Source organism: Pleurodeles waltl, chromosome 11 (genome assembly GCF_031143425.1).
Source record: "Pleurodeles waltl isolate 20211129_DDA chromosome 11, aPleWal1.hap1.20221129, whole genome shotgun sequence".
Lineage (NCBI taxonomy): Eukaryota > Metazoa > Chordata > Amphibia > Caudata > Salamandridae > Pleurodeles > Pleurodeles waltl.
Genome location: NC_090450.1, coordinates 802,021,226 through 802,027,225, shown reverse-complemented (window position 1 = coordinate 802,027,225; position 6,000 = coordinate 802,021,226).

Genomic DNA, 6,000 nt, shown 5'->3' with positions numbered 1-6,000 from the left:
TTCTGCCACTTGCGCATCATATATACTCCTCGAAGCCAAGACGTTTCAAGTATACCGGAAATTGTGCACACAGCTTATCCTGCTCTCCATGTTCCCATGTTGTCTCTTAAAAAGGAACCATCAACAAAAATAATTTGGTCATTTTATTCCAATCGGGTATCTCTAATGTCAGGTCTCGGTTTTGTGCACAAATCAGTTACTTCGAGACAATCATGTTCAACTTCTTTCAATTTGTCAATTTCAACATTATCTTTTTGGAGTAAGGTTGCTGGGTTAAGCACTGTACTCTTTTTCAGTGACACATTTGGGGACCCCAGGATGCTCGTCTCATAATTAGTCAGCCTGGCACCTGTAAAGTATTGCGTTTTTTTTCGGGTAAGTAAAACTTCAATGGAGTGAGGGACCATGACAGTTAATGGCTCATTCCAACCGCGGCTACTGAACGCAGACAGCCTGGTAAAGCTGCTGCAACTGGATCCAAAGTAGCTGAAAAATATGCTACTGGGCGGTTTACACCACCATGGACTTGAGTCAAGATAGACAATGAACATGCATCACACTCATGACAAAACAACATGAAGGGTTTTGTGTAGTCAGGCATTTCAAAAGCTGGGGCTTTGCACTGACTTTCCCTCAACTCAGAAAATGCTTTCATACAGGCTTGATCTCTTGATCTAACACTAAGGGATCAGTGACTTCTTTGTGTGTCAGCTTCTGCAATGGCTTCGAAATAACTGAAAGTTGGGAATCCACTGGCGAAAATAGCTTACTATTCCCAAAACCATCCTGACATCTCTCTGGGTTGCTGGGGGACTCATCTGCAGTATCGTTGTGACTCTCTGTCGGGAAAGTTTCCTAGTTACTTTCTCACTTCGGTGACCCAAATATTTCACTTCTATCTGACAGTACTGTAATTTTGCTGGGGACACTTTATGTCCATTCTACCCTAAATGATTCTGCAATGCAACAGTAACGTACTCTCAGGCTTCTCTAGTCTTTGATGCGAACAATAAGTCATCAATGTACTGTACCAATGTCGATTGGAAAGGCATCTCCAATGACTCCAGGTTCTTTTTCAAGAGCTGATTGAAAATAGAAGGTGACTCTGAAAACCTGTGAGGTATTCGACACCAACAGTAGACATGATCCAAAAATTTGAAACATAAAAGAAATTGACTATCCTCGTGAAGGGGTACAGAAAAGAACAATTGTGACAGGTCTACTACAGTGAAACATTCAGCATCGCATGGGATCTGAAACAAAATCACTCCTGGATTTGGCACTACGGGGCAACATTTAATCACAATCTAATTTAAAATTCTCAAATCCTGAACAATTTGAAATTTCCCACAAGGCTTTCGCAATCCCATGATCGGTGAATTACATGGACTGCTCAACACCTCTTTCAAAACTCCTTGGTTTACAAACTCTGCAATTATGGGTGCAATCCCTTCAATTGTGTCCTGTGTCATGTGGTATTGAGGGCTCTGGGGAAAAATCGCATTTGGCTTGACTGGGACCTTAACTGGCTCAACCCCTCTTATTGGACCAATGTCTTTTTCTATAAAATCCCACACTTTCATTTTAACTGTTCCCTGTAAGTTAGAAGGAAGATCTCTCACTGTGAAAACTGGAAAGAAGTTAATCAAAGGGTACTCATTCACTGTGTCACAATCTGTTTCTGGGGTTGGGTCATCTTCGTCATCACTTTCTGAATTGCAATTCCATTATAAGAGCAAGGAATTGAGCATCTGGTTTTACACTAGTCCCTTCCTAGTAAGGATATCGGACTCGAGTCACAAACTACGAATTTGTGCAATCATTTAAAGTTGTCAATCTTAACCTGAATTGGTTCTGTAATTGGGTTGGTGAAATATTGATTTGGAACTCCTACGATCTGAACTGTTTTCCCTGAAAGGGGCAGGTTTGGAACTTCTGCAGTTGTTACTTTAGAGTGTGTAGCTCCTCTGTCAACCAAGAATCAAACTTTGTGACCCATTACTTCCCCTTTACATATGGGCCTTTCTGATCTACTTCTAGTGAAGGTGCTAACACACATTCCTCTTCATCCAAACTCTCGCTCACCCAATCATTGTTTATTTTACCCTCGATCGTTCCATGTGTAAAGGGCATTGGTGCACTGTGTTATTTCTTTGATTAAACCTTTGACCTGTGACCTGTTGAGGAAGCATCACATGCTGCTGCTTCATTGGTGCTTGAAGTATTTGAATTTGCTGTCTAGGTACCATCTGAACTTGAGGTTGTATTTGCTGTGACTGGGGCATCTGCAAATGTGGCATCTGATTCATACAACTTTGAAAATGTTGTTGTGACCTCTCATTCTCGGTCCTCTCATGTTTTGAAAAGAACTGATTTCACTTGTTTGCTGAACAAACCCTCCCTGTACTAACGTCAGACACTCCCGTTTCCAATGTCCGAGCACTCCTCAAGCGTGACATGGCAACAATCTATTCATTCCCTGCACATCATTCTGAACCACCAGTGTTCAAATCAGGGCTCTGATTCACATTTCCAATTCCTCCATGACCTCTACCTCTTGCTTGATTCTGAAACACCACGTTTCCATGTTGCTGCTTTTGTGGAAAACGTTCCTGCCTTCCTGTTTGTGCCACTTTAATTTGCATCACCATTGCCTTTTCTTTCAACTTTCTCTGCTTCAACTCATTCTCGTCACTACAGTACTTCGCATACTGCAATACTTCATCAATTGGCTTTGGTTGCCAGCAAATCAAATGACTTTTAATCATCTGGTTAATTTCAGGTATCAATCCGAACACAAAATGATTAAATTCTTTCGGCTCAGTTGTTTCTGTACCACTGTAATGTTTGAATGTCTGCAACTATCTCTTGTAATAGGCATGTATTGACTCTTTTGTTTCCTGTGCTGTCCTGTCTATTCTCTGACAGTCAATATTCAAAAATGCAATCAGCTTATAGTAATATTTCATTATGTCAGGAGATGGGGCACCTGTTGCTGGATCTCTGAGGTTCTCTTGTCGGACAATCTACGCTCCTTTTGCATTCAACCCATAAGTCTGCTGGAACTAATATCTCTTAAAGGGTATTCAAATCCCCCCACAGGCATCTGTTGGTACCATTCCACTGGCTTCTCTCTCAACCTGGGATAATCATTTGTAAATTACAGAATGTCACTTCTGCTCCAGGGGACATGGACAAACTTCCCTCCTGGAATCTCTCTCATTGGTAGAATTTTCATTGGGTCTTCAACCTGCGGCACATTTGCAGTACGATTCGCGGAATCCCCTTTCTTCACCCATCTGCCTTTCCATTTGTCTAATGCTCCCCATGTTTGAATGCTCTGAATTAATTCCCTAGGGTCAATTTTCATTCCTGGGATTCTCATGTTTTCAAAATCCTTTGAATCAATGTCTAATCTGTAACTCCTCTTTAAGTGCTTTGTTTTCTCAACCTCTATGGCATATTTCTCTGCTAGATCAGCTAATTTCTGATGTACAGTTCCTGCTTTGTTAGTAATCAATGTGCACAAGTAACGCAACTCATCTTCTTTGAACATGTCAACCCTGTCTAACCCTATTGTTCCCTCAGTTAGGTCTTCTGCCTCTAGTCTTGGTCAAATTCAGTGCCCTTCCTCAGCTAGGATCTCCTTGTGTACTACTCAACTTCTCTAACCATTCAGTTAAGTGTTGACCTGTCAAACCTTGTAATGTAACATTGTTGTGACCTACACCTGGCACTCGCTGTAATGTTAAATTCTGGGTTTCTGGTGTCACCATGCTTGGATTTGGACCTATGTATGATCTCACCTCATTACTTGGAGGAGTCCTGAAAATACTTAAATCAATTAACGGACCCACTCAGTCAAATGTCAGTCTTATGGGAGTTGTCATTCTTTCATTTGCATTGTATCTCTCCCATTCTTCACTTGGGCTCAGAGTTTTCAGCTCACTGTTCCCGTTCCTTCCCTGGGCGAACAGTGGTATGCCCGGACCTATGGTAACTGATACTGACACTGTATCTGGACTTGGTCTGACATTTGTGTCTCTCGGGTATGCTATTCCTGTAGTATGACTCATTAATGCGGACATTTCCATCTGTGATCCTGCTATGGGGGTGTACCTCGGGACTGTCTGTGATAGTATCGGGGACATCAAGTTCGAGGTGGACTCTATCTGGGCCAAACTCTGCTTCTGGTAAACCTGTCCTGTTGGCACTATCAAGTTTGTTGCAGTATCTACGATTGGTACATCTGGGTAAATTCTGGGAACATTCATCTGCGACATAGTCATAGTGTTCCAGTTACTCCGGAAATTCAAAGGCCTAACCTGTATCTGGATCTGGGTCGATTCAACTGATGTCAGGGCTGTAGGATCTATGGTGCTTGAGCTTCTCTCATGTGGCATGTAGTGGGGGACAATTTCTCAATAACTGTAAAATGAATTCATCTTCATCTGATTCTTCATCGTGTGTCAAAGACTTCCTAGACCTTGTGGATTTCTGCTCTTTGTCATTAAAAGGATACAAATCCCTCTTTCTAGTGCTCTTTATAGCTTCGTTCTCACCCTCTTGTATAATTTCCGAAAACAACTTAATTCCCTGTAAAGTCTCAGTTCTCCAAAATTTCTGATCACTATCCTATCTAGCCTCTGTTAGTGTCTTTTCAGCTTTTCTCATTCTTCTCTCGAATTTCATTTGCTGTTGCTGTCTAGCTTCTAGCTCCGAAATTGCTGAAGCTTCGAACTGTGCTGGTCTCAGAGGAGGTTTCAAATCATACAGTACTCTCCTCAAATTCTCTAAGCTCCTCAAATTAAATATTCCATGGACAGGAAACGCTAAGCTCCCATCTTTCTCTGTCATTTTGCACCACTGGTTCAGCCAAAGACATGGTGCAGCACGCTGCTCTTCGAATACAATACAAGGCGGGTGTACCTTCTGGCAGTGTTATTTCTCCTATACTCGTTGGAATATACGTATCTCCCCTCAGGGCACTCTTTAAAGCTTTGAAAAATGTAATCTTTGTACTTTTACGCTACTTTCAATCAAATCAGGAAATGACTTTCGATCCCAAAATCCTTTTCCTCAACCTTCTTACCCAATTGCGCTTCACGGTTGTCCACCAATCCGTGCTCGACCCCTCTCACTAGCAGGCCTTTCCTAGTGCGGCTCTAATGACGTCACACTCACACGTACAGCGTCTGACAAAGTCTTTTGGCTTGTTCTTCTCAATTCAAACTCACGCAAACTAATGCAAAATTATTGCGAGCACTAAACAAAATCAAAACCCAATGTGGCCATTTACTACAGGTAAGGTAACACAATCGCGTCGGAAACCGTACGGATTTTTCACTGATGGCCTTTCGCTCTAGCAGCTAGTCTTTCTTTCTCAAATTCTGTGACTCGCAAGCAAAATTTGACCCGCAAATTTTAATCTCAACTTATCAGTCTGTCTGTCCTGGTGCTCATAGGACTCGCCAGATCTCAGTCGAAAACCTTTCTCTCACTTTAGCATGCACTCTCGAGTTTGTCAACCACTCCTGATTGACCTATTAAACCAGACAAAATACAACAAAACCGAGTGTCTCATACACTCTTCAGTATACTATACCAACAGCCATGTGGACAATTTTTTAGCACAAAGCGCCACACACATGTGAAGTTCGACAACTTCCCTACTCTCACACTTCGGAGTATGTAAACTCCTTCAACGTCTTCATTGAGAGTACGCAAACAATTTCATTTGGAGTATACAGACTCCCTAAACCCTCACAAACATCATAATTCACCTGCGATTTGCTTAAGCTGTGCAAGCGCAAAACCTATTCCATTCACACTGTCACTAGAACGTTGATGACATCCTCAAACAATCATTGGCAGGCTCCAAGGTTCTGGGAAAGTCCTTCAAAGTTCTTATGGACACATTTTCTCTCCACTTTGTATCATCGAATCTGAAATCTTAACCTTTACCAATTTCTCTTACCAAATCTGCTAATTACTTTGCTC